The sequence below is a fragment of the Sciurus carolinensis genome, chromosome 11 (genome assembly GCF_902686445.1).
Source record: "Sciurus carolinensis chromosome 11, mSciCar1.2, whole genome shotgun sequence".
Taxonomy (NCBI): Eukaryota; Metazoa; Chordata; class Mammalia; order Rodentia; family Sciuridae; genus Sciurus; species Sciurus carolinensis.
The window spans coordinates 101,837,182-101,856,023 of NC_062223.1; the positions used below are offsets into that span (position 1 = coordinate 101,837,182).

The window sequence follows — 18,842 nt, forward strand, 5'->3', positions numbered from 1 at the left end:
TTTAGACTTTTCCTGATTTCTCTCACATAGTCATTAACACACATTGTCTTTTTATTTTGTTTACTCCCACTCAACTGTATGTTTGATGAGGGTCTGATACAGAAGTTACTTGATGTTATTTAATAGCTACTAAGGTCAGGCAATCCAAGGCCATCATTATGCTAAAATTAAAGTTACTTATGGAAGTTCATAGATACTTCCAGAATTGGTTTTACCTCCTACATGGGAACATTTATTCAAGAAACCCAGAACAGGCTTACTGGTCCGACTCAACTCTTTCCATTCAACAATCCCTACTCACCAGTGGTGCAGAAAGGAGGATCTTTAACAAAGCATTATATGTAACACTTCTACCACACCAAACATGAACTTTTCTTGTAGTTAAATGCAGAAAGTCAGGTTTTTTCCCACCCCTTTCCTCCTTTTACATAGCAAGTATAGCTCCCTGGCCTGGGAGTTTGGCCAATGAAGTGAATTCAGAGAAAATAACACAACCATCAATGAGAAAGAGAAGGGGTGACAAAGGAAAATAATTAGACTGTACCCTCAATTGTGCATTCCTGTGCAAGATGCCCTGACTTGCCACAGTGGTTACAGTTGACTTCACTTGTTTTGCTGCAATTTGATGGCTACGTGACCAATTTCACTACATTTCTAGCACTTAACTTTGGTGCAGTGTTTTTGAATGTGTCCCAATTCTCCACAAGAATAGCACTTCTGCTCATCTGCATGGTCACAGTCACAAGGCAGATGGCCTGGTTTGCTACAGTTGTAGAAGCATTGCTCTTGCTCTCTCTTGTGCTCCTGTGGCCACCTCTGCTGCAGTTACAGCAGGCATCCCCCAGAAGATCACAATTCTTGGCAAGATAACCAGACTCACCACAGTGATAGCAGATGTCTGGAAGAGATGAGGAAACACTCTGGAAACCTCTATCGAAGGAAAAACCACCTCTGCCAAGGCTTCTCACTCCACCACCATGGCCTCCACCAGTAGGGCATTTCGGTCCTGTGGCCAGACCTTGCACACTTGAAACACTCATTACTGCTCACAGCTGCAGTTGGATCGTCTGCATGTGAGCTGGCCCAACTGAGACTCGGTCACAGTTCTGGAGAAGGTGGCTTGCACAGTAGCAGGTGTGTATTTTCAGGGTCCTTGCCTGCTGGATTAAGATCTTTAATGTCAGTACAGTAACAAAAAATCTCTATCTAAAAAATCTGCAACTATCATTATCTAACAATTACCTATTTGTATCTGCTGTGTTTTGTTTTGTGATGTTCTAGTTCACAGTACTTTTTCTTGTATTTTTTCATTTTTTGCAATGCCAACCCTATGAGTTATGTAGTATGATTACTGTTTTTTAATAAATAAGGTAACAGACATGGGCCCATGCACAATGTACCTTGTTGATAATTAGCTAGGATGAAAACCCATGTCTATTAACGTCCAACCCCAACCATTTTCAACATTAACATGATTCATCTTTCTATTTCTTAAACTATTCTTTGTATATTTTTATTGAGGAATAATGTACCAAATAACCCAGCAAGTTTCAAGTGTTCAATATGACAAGTTTTGCCATTTATGTATCTTGTGAAATCACTACAATCAAAGAAAACACAGACATCACACCCAAAAGGTTCTTCGTGCCCCTTAATAATCCCTCCCTCTCATAGTGGGAACATTCCTTAACATTGTAAAGGCCATCTATGCTAAGCCCATGGCTAATATCATTCTAAATGGTGAAAAACTGAAAGCATTCCCCCTAAAAACTGGAACAAGGCAGGGATGCCCTCTTTCACCACTTCTTTTCAATATCGTCCTTGAAACTCTAGCCAGAGCAATTAGACAGACTAAAGAAATTAAAGGGATACGAATAGGAAAAGAAGAACTCAAACTATCCCTATTTGCTGATGATATGATTATATACTTAGAGGAACCAGGAAATTCCACCAGAAAACTTTTAGATCTCATAAGTGAATTCAATAAAGTAGCAGGATATAAGATCAATGCACATAAATCTAAGGCATTTTTATACATAAGTGATGAATCTTCAGAAAGAGAAATTAGGAAAACTACCCCATTCACAATAGCATCGAAAAAAATAAAATACTTGGGAATCAATCTCACAAAAGAGGTGAAAGACCTCTACAATGAGAACTACAGAACACTAAAGAAAGAAATTAAAGAAAACCTTAGAAGATGGAAAGATCTCCCATGTTCTTGGATAGGAAGAATTAATATTGTCAAAATGGCCATACTATCAAATTTCTTTTATTTTCCTTTTTTCAAATTTTAAATTCAAATACCAAAGGTCTTTTAGGTATTTTGATTGGGATTGTTTTAAACCTATAGATCAGCTTGAGGAGAACTCACATCTGAATGATATTGAAGCAACAATGCAATAACTGCATTGGATGTAGACTCCAGTGTAATGTTGAACAGAGTTGAAGAGGCCAGATATCTTTGTTCCTGATCCTAGAGGAGATAACACTTAGTTTTTCACCATTAAGTTCTTTGGGTATTGCTGTTGTGACCTTTTCCTAGTCCTTTGCCTGAGGAGAATAGGGTTTTCTTAGGGCTTTCATTGTCTGACTATTGGTGTTTACAGATTGTTTGCTTCTTTGGCATCTACTCTGGACATGTGAAGTAAGAAGAGAAACCAGAGAGGGCTGGTGATGTGCCTCAGTGGTAGAGTCCTAATTTAGCATACACAGGAATCTGGCATGTTGCTCCAGTACCTTCTCGTATTTTTTTTTCAAACAGGAAATCTGTGATGATCTGGGTTTTATTCCTTTGTATAACAAGTCTTTTTTTTTTTTTTTAAAATCTTTGACTGATTTTCAGATTTTATCTTTATGACTATTTTTGAGAAGTCTGGTTATGATGGCCCTTGGGCAGAGTTTGTGTCCTGTGTGCTTAGGGGTTATTGAATTTATAGACTGTTTGCATCAAACATGAGAAAAATTGGCCATTGCATCTTTGAATATTTTTCCTTCCTCTCCCTTCAATAGTTAATGATTATGTAATGTTATGCTTACAAAAGATTTCTGATGGCTTACTGTGCTCCTTCTCTTTGTTAATTTTTTTCTGTTTAAGTTTTCAAAAATATCTACTTCTGCTACTTCAAGTTAATTAATCCTTTGCTCTGAAAGCATTTGTCATTATTCTCACCCAGTGTATTTTTCATTTTAGCCATATAGTTTTCATCCCTAGAAGCATAGTTTGTAATTTTTTTTATTTTCCATGCTACTTAACTCTTGAACATTTGGAATACATTTATTTGGGGCTGTTTAATGTCCTTGCTTACTACTTTTAACATCTGTACTGGTTCTGGGTTATCTGGATTGATGGATTTATCTTTTCTTCATGATTTTTATTTTCCTTTTGTCTTTGTATATCTACAAATTTTAATTGGTCCCCAACACTTTGAATTTTATCTTGTTGATAACTGCATATTTTTATATTGCTATAAATATTCCTGAGCTTTGCTCCAGATGCAGTTAAGTCACTTGGAAATAATTGATCTTTTTGGTCTTGCTTTAAAATATTTTAGGTGGGCTCAGAGCAGTGAGTGTCTAGCACTAATTATGTGTACTACTGGGGCAACACACTTCTGTTACTCTACCCAATGCTGCATGAGATAAGAGGTTTTCCAGTCTTGCTAGTGGGACAGGCATAATTTCTGTCCTCATGCTCATGCTCAGTGCGGTCACTTATAATCCTTTTGGGTCCTGTTTTTTCCCCCTCTGCTGCCTTGGGTGGTAGACATGCACGAGTCTATTAAGACTTTGCCTGATGCTTAAGGGGAAACTGAGAGGACTTCTCAAGTTCTCTATGCAGCTGTCTCCTATTTCCCTGTCTTTCCAATTTCTTCTGCCGTGGTGTCTCCAGCTTCTCAGATTAATCTCAACTCTCAGAGTCCACCAGGCTCTTCCCAGTTTCCCCCTTTCTCTGTTGCATCCTAGAAATTATCTCAAGGAGGTCAGCTGTGGGGTTCACCTCATTTGTTCCCAGACTCTGTACTTCACTGCCTGAAATTTTGTATTTAATATCATTGTTCCATATATTTTGTCAAGTTACTAAGTAATAAGGACTATGTTTAGTTCCTATTACTTAATAGTTACTTATTAGTTCCTGTTACTTAATCTTAACCGGAAGTAGAATTCTTTATTCATTTGTTTTCATCTCTTTCAACTCAGAAGATCTTTACTGAATTAGAAAAGTACCTTTCTTTGTTTTGCCCTTTGCTAATTTCTATATTTGAACAACTTTCTGTCCATAGGCTTCTCTTGTCTTGGAACGAGAACAACTCTTATCTTCTGTAATGTGCAACCCCACCGGGTAATGCAATTTCCAACAGATAATATTCACTCCATAAGTGTTTGATTGGGTAAATGAATAAATTAATAAATATGTAAACTGCCAGGCATAATGAGAGAAGGAGATGCATAAAAGGTGTTTATGTAACACATACTCATCATTTGTTTTATGCAGTACAGTTTAAATAAATGTGAATAGAGGAATTCACAAAGGAAATACAAGTCTTGCACAAGGTGCTAGTGCTTGCTTAGAAGGGAGGAAGGTAGCTGAGCCTGCCACAAAGAAAGAGTATATTGTAGGCCAAAGTTCTGAGGATCATCTCCTGGATGTCCCACATGCTAAGGGGTGGAGGTGTGCTGTACATATCTTCAAGTCCATCCTTGTTCCATTTCTGCCTTAGTTCATGTCATCTTTACCTCCATTTCCTTCACTCTCTCCCTTCATGTCCGTTATTACATGTTCTGTATTTATGGAAAAATAAATTCATTAGCCAAATAATTGTGTTGATGGAGTTTGGTGGGGACTGCACTGATTTAGTATGAATCTTCAAGAGCAGAGATGCTGTCTATAATCACAAAATTGGGCCAGATAATTTCTAAGGTCCCTTCTAGTTCTTTACCTCCCTTTACCAGGGAGATCCCAGGGGACATGACCAATCCTCTGGATCACAAGAGGGTGTTCTGTTTCATTTACTATTTACCACTTACAGCAGCATAATTTCTATTTCTCTTAATATGGTATTCCTCCAAAACAATACTTGAATTAAAGATGTTTCTAGTTTAGAAGCAATTCACATTTTAAAGGCTGTATTTGTTACTTTTCATGGTGATTTTCCATGACCACAAACTCAGGCCTTATTGAAAATAAATAAATCTTAGGGGCAAAATCATATTACAAAAATAATAATTGTACATATGAAGGCTTGTGGTCTATGGTTCATTTCTCTCAATTAATATAGTAGTCTTCCCAGAAAACAAAATAAAACAAACCACAAAAATCACTGCCTTTTTGAAGTTAATTCTTCTCTGAAAACCACAATGGGTCAGGACACCCTTGTGTATTTTTATACCTGCCCATCTTGATATGTGTCTAATATTTTCCCTTGCCTTTAATTCTGTAAACATTCTAACCTGAGTGAGTGCTTATTTTTGATTCAATCAAATCTGTGGCACACCTGTTTTTGTGGATGAAAAGCAAGTGAGTCATTTGGGAAGAGGGCGGTCACATTAACCCTTGGAAGACATGGAGGATAATTTATGAAATTGAGTTTTTGAGGATATAACATGATGCCCTCATGTCTGAAAAGAACTCATGAACCTCCTGAAAGAGGTTATCTCATTCTCACTAAGGGGATGCAGAGCCATTGCCAAAATTATCTCCCAGGTCAGTACTGTGAAGTTTCAACAAGCTCTAAGCAATGCCATCCAGAATGTTCATTCTCAGGCTTTTCCTAGGTATCTTCAAAACAGCCCAGTTGAGCATGTTTGTACATGTTCTGCCTCGTGTTAGGAATGCACGTTTTTCTCTGATGTAGCTGCAGTGTTTTAGGGATACAATTCTGAGGAATAACAGAGCCAGTATTTCTCCATTGAATTGTGTTCTTCGATTTTCAGTGGAAACAAGATTCTTCTTTTTGTCACCGAGTTCTTTCTCTATCTGTGCTCTGAAAAGGGAGAAAAGCATAAAAATGAATGATAAAAGCCAGCCCTCTGATGGACCAGGGCAAAGAGAACACATGTCAGGATGGCATTTCATAATGATAAGGAAAAAGCAATTTGCTCGTCTAGGTGAGTGCTTTATCCTCTGGGCGTGTGTAACCTGAAGAAGGTAAATTACTTTTTCCTGGTACCACTTGGTATCCAAGAGGAGGCAATTTACCTCATAATGTCAAGACACCCTGCTGCTAGGAAAGTGGTTATATCCCTGGCTTGCTACAAGGAGAGTACTTGGCTCACAGTCAAGCTGATCCCTTTGTAAATCATCCAATCCAAGGCTGAGATATTTCAGAACATACCAGCAAGTGTACAAATGAATAGGTGCTTTTTTTTTTTTTTTTTTAAGGGGGTGGCTGGGAGTATATTTTTTAGCTCCTCCATTGGTTGTGATTTAACTGTACTGTTTCCTTAGAAACAGAGTTGGGTATTTTAAATTCTAAAATGCTGAAAAGGAAACTTCTTACAGACTATAGCACTATAATTCTGTTTCACTTATGCCTAGGATCTGGATGCTGAGGGAGTGACTTCCTCTTCTTGTTTCAAGGTCTCATATCTGGAAAATGGTGTTTGGTTAGTTGGAGATCCTGTAGAGAGTCTGGCTCTTTAAGAAGTTTTCAACTCATTAGAAATTAACTGTAATGGTAGATCATTATAAACAGAATGGCTTTATTTGAACTTCTTTAAGACAAGAAAAATTATCACTGAGCTGGAGGTACATTATTTTTGCTACGATTTTGAGAAAGAACTTTAGGGAGAATAACTTCCTGGGTGTAAATATTTTATGTTTAGGCATCTTTAAGCAGATCATCACAATGAAGAAAATCACTCACCTGAGTATCTAAAACTCAGCTTTGGCATATCTGTCTTTCATAAACTGATAAGACTACACTGTCATTCCCCACCCCTTGGGACCTACAAAACTCAAGGGGAATACTATTGTATATGAAGTTAAAAATGGTCATAACAGTATTAATTCATTTGTTTATTCACTCAGTATTTATTTTGAACCCAACACAAACCAGATATTTTACTAGATGCTAGGTTATAACAGAAAAACACAAATACAGTTCTAATGCTCACAAGTATCCTGGGGATTTTAGCCTGTCTGGTACATGAACTTTAAGCAGCAAATCACACAACTAATTAGAATTGTGATAATTCCTATAAAGAATAGGTAGAAATGCTACATGAATATGGGCAGCAAGCATAACTAAATCTGGGTAATAAGGTGTCAAGGAAAAATTTTATTTTTAATTGGGAACCAAATATTGAGCAGAAATTATAAGGATGAGACAGGAGATGAGAATTCCTTATAGAGAAATGAACTTGAGTAGGGGTACTATCTTGTATAGTACTAACTTGGGTAGAGCTTGAAGTGGTCCAGGATTTAGAAAGGAATCAATGTGGTACAGGAAATCAAATCATTTATTTGATTTTTTAATAAACATGTACGTGGCATTTACTCTGTGGTAGGAACAACTGTAAAGACTTTGCAAATATTAATTCATTAAATCCTTATAACAATCCTACAGGCTATGTACTGTTGTTATCCTCATCTTAGAGCTTTAGGAACTACCGGACAAAGAGTTTTTATAGCGAGAGTAGGGAACATATTAAGGGACTTAAAAGCCAGGTGAAATATTTAAGTTTGTCTGAAAAGCCACAGAAATTTATAAAAATGGTTTTAAACAGTCAACGCCTCTATCAGACTTATACTTTAGCTAGATATCTCTGACTAATGTCTGAAGAAGGAGACGAGTAGGTAGGAGGTTTAGCAGGAATAGATGAGAAAATCAGGTCAGAGGCTTGTGGTACTTCTAGGGGAGCAATGATGTCACTAGGCAATGCAGAGATGGAAGTATTCAAGAAACATTTCAGAAATTGAACAATAGGACCTGGAAATGGCATAGATGTGATCTGGGGAAGGGAAGACAAGGTCAGGGATGATTTTTATGTTCTGTTTTATAAATAAATAGATAAGGGGCCATTTACTGGATTAGGGAACACAGACAAAGAAGCATGTTTGGGTAGTAGTGGGCAGAGAAGAACCACAAATAATATTTCAGCCACAATGCATTTGATGTTCCCATGATGTATTAGTATAGAGATGTTCAGTAAATATTTGGGTTTGGGAGAATGAAACTCAGAAGCAAGTTCTTAGAAAAGTACATAAATTTCAGAAACTGCTTGACATTTATTTATCAAAATTTTAACATGCTTCTTTTCTCCTTAGACTCTAATGAAGATACAAAGATATAATGGAGATAATATTTTTTAAATTACTAATATAATAGTATGCTCCACAAAAATAGAGTTTTGAGACCATGAAGAGACTTTACACAGATGACAGCACTAGAGATATTTATGCCATCTCTGTATAGTTGGTTTGGGGAAAATCTTTAGGATGGAATGAGGCAGGAGGGAAGCTAGGTGACAACCAAAAGATTCCTATTTGTGGGTTTCGTTGTTGTTTGTTTGTAATGGGGTCTTGCTAAGTTGCCAAGGATGTCCTCAAACTCAAAATCCTGCTGACTCAGTCACCCAAGTAGCCATGCCTGGCTTAATTTGTGGTCTTTTAATAACCACACTTATGTTAACAGCTTATTTGGAGTTTCCAAATACTGTAACAAAATTTTAAGGAATATCTCCTTTATCCTCATATTGAATCTTTGAGAACCTCAATCTCTAACATATTTTTCTAAACCCCATACTAAGGGCCTCCTAATAAATACCAAGATTTAGAGGAGTGATGAGCTATTCAACTTTATACATTTTATGCATTTCTAATTGTGAAGCATGGTTTGCTGGGTCAGATTCAAACTGAAGAGCAACGTAGTTCATTTTTTTTATCATGTCAAGCTAGAGTGAAGCATCAAGTGAATGGATGCCTAGAAAAAGTAATTCCACCTAAATTTGCTGTGTGATAAGTTGTTCCCTTGCAATTTATGGCATCTAATAGAATTTTCAGGAAAAAATGAAAATTTTGAAGGCTCATAGTTCCCTTGATTTATAACATTCTCTCCAGATAATTGCTTCCTGCTTTTCTGTATCATCCAATAATTTTGATTTTTCCTAAATCTACCTCAAGTTTTCTTTTTATTTTCTCTTCTTGTTTCATTAATGGGTTTATAATATTTTCTTGGCATTGAAACTAAAGAAATCTGTTAAAAAAATAAGTGTATTATATATGGGTATATGCATGGATATGCATATATGTGCATATATATATATGAGTCTATCACAAATTCATTTATAAAATGAATAAAATGAATTAAAATGAATTTATAAAATGCATAAAATGAATTTCAAAGTATATGTACTTTAAAATGTATTATACATGATAAATATACATAATTTTGTCAATTAAAATAAATAATTTTTAAAAATGGTAATAGAATAACTTTGCTTTCATTTAATGAACTTCATTCTTTTAATCAGCATGGAGTGTGAGAGCAGGTTCTCAGGGTTTTGAATATGTTCTCTGTGCTATGTACTTGGTAGGCAGAAGGCTACCAGGTACTCCATTCAGATACCTTCTTGGGTTTCAGTTTCCTCAGGAGTTTCAACAAGAGGATCTGCAAAGTTCCTTCTAATTCTAATAGTCTGTTTTTTTCCTGAGCAAAAACATAGTTTATCATAAAATTAAAATAAGAAAATCAGTTTAATGTCCTATTCACATGTATGATTGCATGAAGAGTGTAGCTCAGCATCATATACAGCCAGAGAATGAGAAGTTGTGCTCCATTTGTGTACAATGAGTTGAAATGTATTCTGCTGTCATGTATAACTATTTAGAACACATTTTACAAAAAGAAAATCTGCTTTTATGAAGAGTAACTTCTTTGAAGATTTTCCCAGAAAAGGCTGCCAATATGAGCTTGTGAGATAAAATAGATTGTTGGAAAAAATTGTCAGATTTTTCATAACAAAAGTTCACAGAGGCCAAAAGAATCATTAACATGTTTATATGTTATATTACTTTCTAACATTCAAAAATAATAATTGAGGCCAAGATGGATAGGAATGCATTTCCTCCCCTAGGCATTTTAGGTAACTTAAAATAAGTTGCCTAAAGGTAAAAAGTAGAACCAGGAACCATACTTCAAGTTCTAGGATTCACAGAAATCAAAGAATAAATTCATCTTGAGATGGACCATATGAAACAGGAATTCGAATGGATGTCATACTACTCAACTTCAAAGTACAGTTTACAGAGTCTCATTAATTTTCTTTTGCTATTTCTGTATCATTGGTTCTAAAAATTATTTTGTTACTGTCTCCAGACAGTATTTAGAATTTTCAAAGAATTGTAATAAGAAAGAAAAGATCAATTCAGAGGGAAATGTCTGTTGTGGCCTAAACGGGAGTGATAATAAGAACACAATCTGAATTAGGGGTGTAGTTCAGTGATAGAAGACTTGCCTAGCATGGCCAAACCTCGGTTTGATCCCTAATACTGAAATAAATTAAAAAGTGAAAGAAAGAAAAAAGAATATAATTTATTCCATATAAAAGATGTGAACTATTCTCACAAAACATGCAGACAAATTGAACCAGTGAAAGAAAATGACCTAACAGAAAGATGTCAGGAAATGGTCAAAATGAGCTCTGTGAAAATGGAAAAAAATACACTGAATAGCAGTACTTTGTCCTTGGGCAGAAATTTGTTCTAAGGCAGCTTCTTGACATCAAATTCAGCATGAAGATGGGAATGTTAGTTCATCCTGTATAGACTCTAGACAGGACAGGCTCTAGACAAGACTGACTCTAGACAGAACATGCTATAGGAGACAGATCAGGTTCTAGATGTTTTAAAGCACATGTACTCATTATAAAAAAAAAGATTTAAGTACATAAAATTATAAAGAGAGTAAAAATCTGTTAAAATGCCACATCAGACAGTCGATTCCTCTAACATTTGGCATACTACTCTCCATTGTTGGAAGGGTACGCCTTAGAGGAGGACTAACAATTCTTCTGAGAAGAGGAAGGAAGAAAGTTAGGATGGATTTGGAAGTGAGTTCAAGGTAGGCCAAGAAGGACTCCTGTTCACCCTGGAAAATAGGAAGCAAGTCATCTGTTGTCTCACTGTCATTTTCTGAGTGACTTTTTAAACCATTGCTAAATTGTAAGATTCTCAAGGGCTGAAGTTGTTCCATTTCCAACTTTGATCCCCCAAGGATGAGTGACTGGTACACAATAGGTTCTCAATAAATATTTGTTGAATGATCAAAGGCAAGTAAGTGACACTAAAACAGATTCAGTCACAAAGAAGAGAAGGAACTGGACTTTGGTGGAATTCCTAATGAGAGTGCACAAAGATCTGTAAAAGTGCTTGGGAATTAGGGGAGGATAACACAGGGTAGACCCACGCCTGAGTTTGCAAATGGCAGTAGGACAGAATGATAGTGACCTCTCCCCTGTGCTTCATTAATCTCCAACAAGGATCTAATTGGAAAGAGTAAAACAGTCACATGCAAGTGGAAACCAAACAAGAGAATACCTATTTAAAGGTCTGGGGAAAAGATACAAATGTTGAAGTCTTGGAAGAATCACAGAAAAGAGGAATGGCAGACTTTTAGAGAATGATAAAATGTGAAAACAGTAGCTTGGAAGAAGTGAATTCTAAGCATCATGGACTAGATATCAAGCATGACAATATTCAGCAAAATTCTAGAATGGATGATTAGGCAAAGTCAGACTGACTTAGCTGAATGCTGGCTCCCCTACAAACCAGCTGTACAGCTTTCAGTAAGTTATATAACCTGCCTCCACTTCAGTTCCCTTAGCTGTAAAATTGGAATACTGGTAGGATCTGTCCTATAAGGACACTATGATTACATCTTCTAAGGCATTAAATCCTCTTCTAGCCTGATAGTCACTGCTCTATAAGAGTAAGTATTATTATTGTTATTACTGTTTTTACTAACACTTAAAAAGGAAATGATTATCACCAGGGAAAATCTCCACTAAGAATAAATCATGCCTTACAAACCCATGTACTTGGTTTGGGGTTGCTTATTCAAGGGTATATCATAGGTATGTTTGAATGATGGTGAAGCCCTTTAAGGCTCTCTTCATGAGGATAATGATGACATCTTTGTGTGAGAGAAGTGTAACTAGGAGAACATGACACTTAAGATGGCAAATGATCTAGCGTACCCTCCACCCCTGAAAGTTATACTGGAAGATGTTCTAGTCAAGATCTTTTCTTATTTTTATAAACAATTTTATCATAATGAAATCTCCAAAATTAAATTTTAGAGTTTACAACGATAAGAAGGAATTCCCAGTCCAAATGGTCATAATATAGCTGAAAATTTGAGGCTAAGATGTCCAATGAATTGCTCAAAGACACACAGCTGGTGTATAACAGACAAGACTTATCTTACATATTTTGGATATCATATGGGTCTGAAGCTACTTTCTGGTTAAAGGGAAGTCATTTATAGACCATATTGTTCCTTCCTCTAGGAACTATCCCAAGGTAGCTATTTCCTCACTACTTAGTAGTGCAAGCCACAGTGCTGTAATCCTGGCTGACCATGGTGGTGCAGAGGGAGCCTGCCATTTTTAGCGTAGGCCCTGCCTGGGCTCCAGTGGTATTCCCTGAGGGATGCGTGCAATTTTATTGAAGTCACACAAAAGTTTACATTGAGGGGCAGAATGAGTTGCAAACTTGTGATCACTTTTTTTTTTTAAGTTTAAATGTGTGTAGATTATACAAGTTTCTTTGATTTGAAAGAGACCAAATCTTTCTTCCCCTTGAAGTCGTTTGAGTTACAATTCCATGTTGCAGCACCCCAAAGGTGCTACACATGGATGTGCCTTCATCTGCAGACTCCCCTGCACATCCACCCTTTCTCAGTTTCAACCTTTGCCCTGTCAGTTTTCTTTCCCTTACAAACTTTTCTCAGAAAGCCCCATTCCTCTTCACATTCAAGCTACTTCTTTCCCTACTGGATTCTGAAAATATTGTGGCTTCAGACACCTGTGACTACTTTTGAGGAGGGTGTGGGTTTTGGTCTCAGTGGTTGGGGTTTTGAGAAGAAATGAGGAATTCTATGGCTAGTGGTAGGGGCATGAAAGAGTGAGAAGGCTTCAACCCTGAGCTACAACTATCCTTTTCCTCCATTTTACAAACATCAAACACATTTTACTGCAATATGAATTATTTCCCTTCTGAAATTCACATCCATTCAGAATGAGAAACTTGTATTTTTCAAGTTAATCTAATGTTGACAGACCTTCTTGAGATATAATACCTCTAGTCTTTTAGTGTTAAGAGTGAACTGCATTAATTATATTTGTAATTTGTGAATGGCCCCAGGCCCAAACTGCTTTGCTCTAACCTTACATTGAGCTCTAGATGGCAGGAAATGATGAAAAAAAAAATTGGCTCACGCCTACTCCAGCATATTGACTTATTAAAAACTCCAGAAACATTTATCGAATGCCAATTGTGCTCTGGGCACTATCATTTGTTTCTCCATTCCCAGTGTCTGAGACAGAACTTCTGCTCCAGAGGAGATAACAACATTTCTGTGGTTTTTTGTTTTATGAAATCCAATGAAGAAGAATGTCAACAAGAGCTGGAAGAGTCTGGGAAAGGTTCATGAATCATCTGAGGACTTAGGTGGACTCCATGGGATGTGGGTGCAGAAGAGATAGGGAAGGTGTTTTAGGTAAAGGGAACAGTATATAGAGAGGCAGGGAGACATGACGGTGAGGATGAGAATAAATTGATTCTAGTGGAAGGTAAGTACTGTACTGAGAATTAAAAATGGAAAAAGTAGGTAAGAAAGTCATTCAGAAATTTTTTTATTAATTTCTATGGCATCAGACTGTGCTTCAGAACACGAATCTCATTTTACTGTCCCATAGTTCCTAAGCATCTCTAGTTGATATCATGCCCAAGTTCTTTTTGAATATCACATAACAAATAAAATCACCCAATATATCTTTCATTTTGTTAACATTCACACAGTTGCTCATTTTTAATATAAAATTTAAAATTATATCCCTATTGTGTGTCAGTTATTATTCTATATTCTGGGGATTCAGAAATAACCAAAATAGACTCATTCCATATCCTTCCTGAGTTTATCATTTATCATGGCCTTAGAATGTATATGCTGTTGAATGGCTATAGAAGGAAGAGATCTGAAATATAGATTTAGTAGATCAGGGAGGAAATAGATCTGAAAGGACTTTTTTGAGGAATCTGAGCTGAGAGTGAGCTAAAATTTTCCAGACAAAAACTATAGTGAAAATTGTCCTAGACAGCAGCATGTGAGATGATCCAAAGAGGAGAGAAAAGGGTACGATACATAGGATGAAATGCAAAATTCATTGTAATATGAATAATCTGAGCCTTTTTGCTTTTTCCCTCAAGGCCATTTCCATGTAATGACATATTCAAAAGAAATAAAATAATAATACTGAAAAGCTTGGAATTGTCAGTCACATGACATGCAGAAAAATCCCGATGATAAACAGACACGATATCTATCAGGATCCTTAGAAATAAAGCCTGAGGCAGGGATTGGGGAACAGGGAGTTCATCCAGGGAATGTCATTTAGTAAGAACCTATAAAGGAAAACAGTAAGAAAAGAGTGGTTTCTGAGCAAGAATATGGTTTCAGGTAAAAATGGAGCCTGGGCTTGACAGCTGTCAGGGAGCTCTGTAGCATGCATCTCAGAGAGTTGTCCCTCCTTCAGGAAAGGGATCTGTTCTTTTGTACCCATGACAGCCAGGCATTGGCAGAAAGCACAGTGTTAGGAGCATAATTTCAGTGTTTCCTTCTTGCTTTGCCTCTATGTTTTCACTGCAGTGTTGTCCAGGGCTGAGTCAACACACACCTGGACTCCTTAGAAAGTAGGAGGGAGGGGAAGCCTGGATGCTTAAGCTGCGATGCTCTTGTTCACGTTGCTGGCGAGCAGTACATGTGTGAGGCTGGGAAAAAATAAGCCTGGAGGGGCGAGAAGGAAAACAAGTGATGGGCAATGTGGAAAAGCATCCGGTTGCATCCAGGTTGAATTTAGTAATTCAGTTTCTCAGTTGGAGGTCTGAAAATGTGGACTGCTCTGTCTCGGGGTGGCTTAGAAGACTTGACAGTTTGTGTTGGCTGCTCATCTGTCCAGTGAATCATGGATTACTTACTGAAAGACTCATAAACTCAGTTTTGCAGTTGTCTGGAAGTTAGGTCGAGGGAGAGTATTTTTCTGTCTTGTGATTGGGGTTAGAGTGACATACTCCTACAGTGATTTTGTAGGGTCATAAAAATAGAGAAAGCTGCCTGGAACTAAGTTCTCTGCATGTCTCCCAAGTTTACCCCACCCTCTCAAATTTGATCTTTCAGAAGGAAATTACTTCATTTACATATTCTGATATTTAAATTCCTATGTTTTATTTCCTATACACACTAGTTTGATATCCTCTTCATAGTTTAGGGCTTTGCATAATATAAGGATGTTCTTTAATTTTTCCTTAGAGTAGGTATTCTTTTTATGATCACTGTTAATTAATAATATTTTCTTTTATGGAGAGTACATAGAGAACCTAATCTAGCTGGTTAGACAAACAACTCTTTAATAGTGATTTATTAAGCTTTCTAATTTTTAGAATCATGTGTTCAGAAAGTATACATTTGAAAACCACTGATCTGCTTCTAATATTGGTTTTTATCCTGTTAGATGTTATGATGAAAAAAAAAGTAGAAATGATTCCTACTTTTGAGAAAAGAACCAGTGGAAAGGTATAGAATAGCAAGTTACAATACTCTATATTCAAGAAGAAAACCATAAAACTCACAGACATGAGGCAGTGTGCAGGTGGGTTGCCACAAGAAGCACTTCATTCTTTGAGGGACAAACATAATGTTTCCTTGTCATAAAAGTGAATTTGCATTTCTCTAATTGCTAGAGATGTTGAACATTTTTTATAAATGTTTTGCCCATTCATATTTCTCCTTCTGGGAAGTGTCTGTTCAGTTTCTTCGCCCATTTATTGATTGAGTTATTTATTTTTCTGGTGTTAAGTTTTTGAGTTCTTTGTACAACCTGGAAATTAATGCCTTATCTGAGGAACTGGTGGTGAAGATTTTCTCCTAATCTTCTCCTAATCTATGGGATCTGTGTACATGTTCTTGATTGTTTCCTTTGCTGTGAAGAAGCTTTTCTGATTGATACCATCCCATTTATTGACTCTTGATTTGACTTCTTGCACTTTAGGAGTCTTGTTGACAAATTCAGTTCCCAAGCCAACATGTTGGAGAGTTGGGCCTACTTTTCCCTGTAGAAGTACAGGGTTTCTGGTCTAATGCCTAGGTCTTTGATTCACTCAGAGTTTATTTTTGTTCAAAGTGAGAGATAGGGGTTCAATTCCATTCTATTACATGTGGATTTCCAGTTTTCCCAGCACCATTGGTTGAAGAGGCTATCTTTTCTCCATTGTACACTTACAGTACCTTTGTCTAGGATGAGATAACTGTATTTATATAGGTGTGTCTCTGTTTTCTATTATGTTCCATTGGTCTTCATGTCTGTATGGCAGTTATAAAGAAGACAAGTAACAATAAATGTTGGTGAGGATGTGGGGAGAAGGGTACTCTCATACATTGTTGGTGGGACTGCAAATTGGTGCAAGCACTATGAAAAGCAGTATGGAGAGTTCTCAGAAAACTTGGAATGGAACCACCAGTTGACCCAGTTATCCCACTCCTTGGTCTATACCCAAAAGACCTAAAAACAGTACACTACAGTGACACAGACACATCCATGTTTATAGCAGCTCAACTCACAATAGCCAAGCTATGGAAACAACTTAGGTGTCCTTTAATGGATGAATGGATAAAGAAAATGTGGTATGTAGACACAATGGAATATTATTTGGCTATAAAGAAGAGTGAAATTATGGCACTTGCTGGTAAATGAATGGAACTAGAAAATATCATGTAAGTGAAATAAGCCAATTCCACAAAACCAAATGTTGAATGTTCTCTCTGATTTGTGGATGCTAACCCCAAACAGGCGAGGTTGGGGAGGGGAATAATAGAAATAGATCAAGCTGGGCAGGAGGTAATGGAGGGAAGGGAAGGAGGAGGAGGAATAGGAAGAACAGAAGAATTAATTGGTCATAACTTTCCTAGTCTTTTATTTGTACACATGACCAGGGTAACTCCACATTATACATAATCACAAAAGCAGGAACTTGAAAGAATAAGTTATACTTTACATATGTATATTTTGCCCAAATACATTCTACTGTCATGTACAACTAAAATTTAAAAAATTTAAATTAAAAAATGTGAATGACTACATGCATTTGATTTCATACATTCGCCACTCAAAGTTCTTTCAAAAAAAATCAGTAAATGACTCATAATATTCAAGTATTCTGAAGCTGTTTTGAAAAGAGAACAGATGTGGTAGACATGTATGGAAAAGTAGCGAAACAATGTGTGTGTTGTGAACTTAATGTTTGTATTCAGACTTCCCAAGAATGGATAGGCGCCAGAATTGCCCATAGATTTTGAAAGGTCTATCAGGGATCACCCTAGATAGTCCATGTGAATCAAGAATATTTTGGTTCCAGGATTACATTTCGGAAAGCTGTATAGATAGTTCTGATGCTTAGCTAGATCTAAGAACCATACCCTAGGGTTTTATTTCAAAATTGATGTATGCCAGATCCAGAATATACCAAGGGAGGTTGCATTCCAAACCAAGTTTTTTACTCTCTGCCATATAAAGTTTGGAGAGATTACTTCTTCAGTTTACGCTGCATCCCCCTATTATATACTTCCATGGAATCTTGGGGATCTGTGGGTGGGGAACAATGTATTGAGTAATCTATTTACTGAATCATTTCAAAACTACCCAGAGGATAACACATAAATATGACTCCTAGGAAGCTATATCTGAACCTTAGTGAATCCTTTCAAATCTCATTTTCTTAGTAGCTGCAGGAAAAAAAATTCCTTACATCCAGTATGTAACTATAGGGTTTATGGAGTAAGACCCATATCTTACATGGGCTGACAACTGCTGGTAATGATTCCTGAGTCCACAGAGTCCCAAGGATATGTCTGTCAAAGCTCTTTTAGGAATACCAAAATGTTTAGGGAATTGGTCAGAACTACAGCAGTTGAGAGTATTTGATCTGGAATGATTGTGACCATTATTTCCACAGGAATAAAACAGTTACGTATCCAGAAAAACCTTCTTACACAAGACCCCAAAAAACTCCTCTTCATAACAACAACAAAAGAGTCACAATAAATGGAATTCTTATTTTTAAAAATCTGGAAGAATGCATTCACAACACACACTAAAGGATGAAGAATGACTATCCTAACTATCCATGATATGCTTAGTTCCCATAAGTGCACAAACAAGTAATTCACAGAAGCCATAACTAGTGACCAAGATACCTAACGTGCCAAATGTATTTCTACCTATTTCCCATGTGCTATTCCCTTGGCTTAAAACTCTATTGCATGCAAATATCTATAACTTCATCTTCTTACTTTCTTCAGGTCTCTGATTCAATGTCTTCTTGTCTGTGATACTTTCCATACCCATATAAAATAGCATGCTCCCAGGTTGCTTTCTGACTTTGCTGACTACTTTATTTTGACTCACAGAAGGTATAATCATCTTAAATGTGTGTTCACTTATGAACATGTTGCCTGTTTCCCTGGAGTAGAATATAAACTCAAAGGAACCAGGAGCCTGTCTGTTGTACTTAGCACTATGTCAGCAGCACCTAGAAGAGGGATTGCCTATACTCAGATTGAGTTGCT

General features: G+C 36.7%; 1 pseudogene; it reads right to left on the reverse strand.

Annotated features, from left to right (window-relative positions):
• Positions 1-533: 533 nt before the first annotated feature.
• On the reverse strand, positions 534-4,765 carry LOC124959645 (CCHC-type zinc finger nucleic acid binding protein-like; annotated as a pseudogene).
• Positions 4,766-18,842: the final 14,077 nt, after the last annotated feature.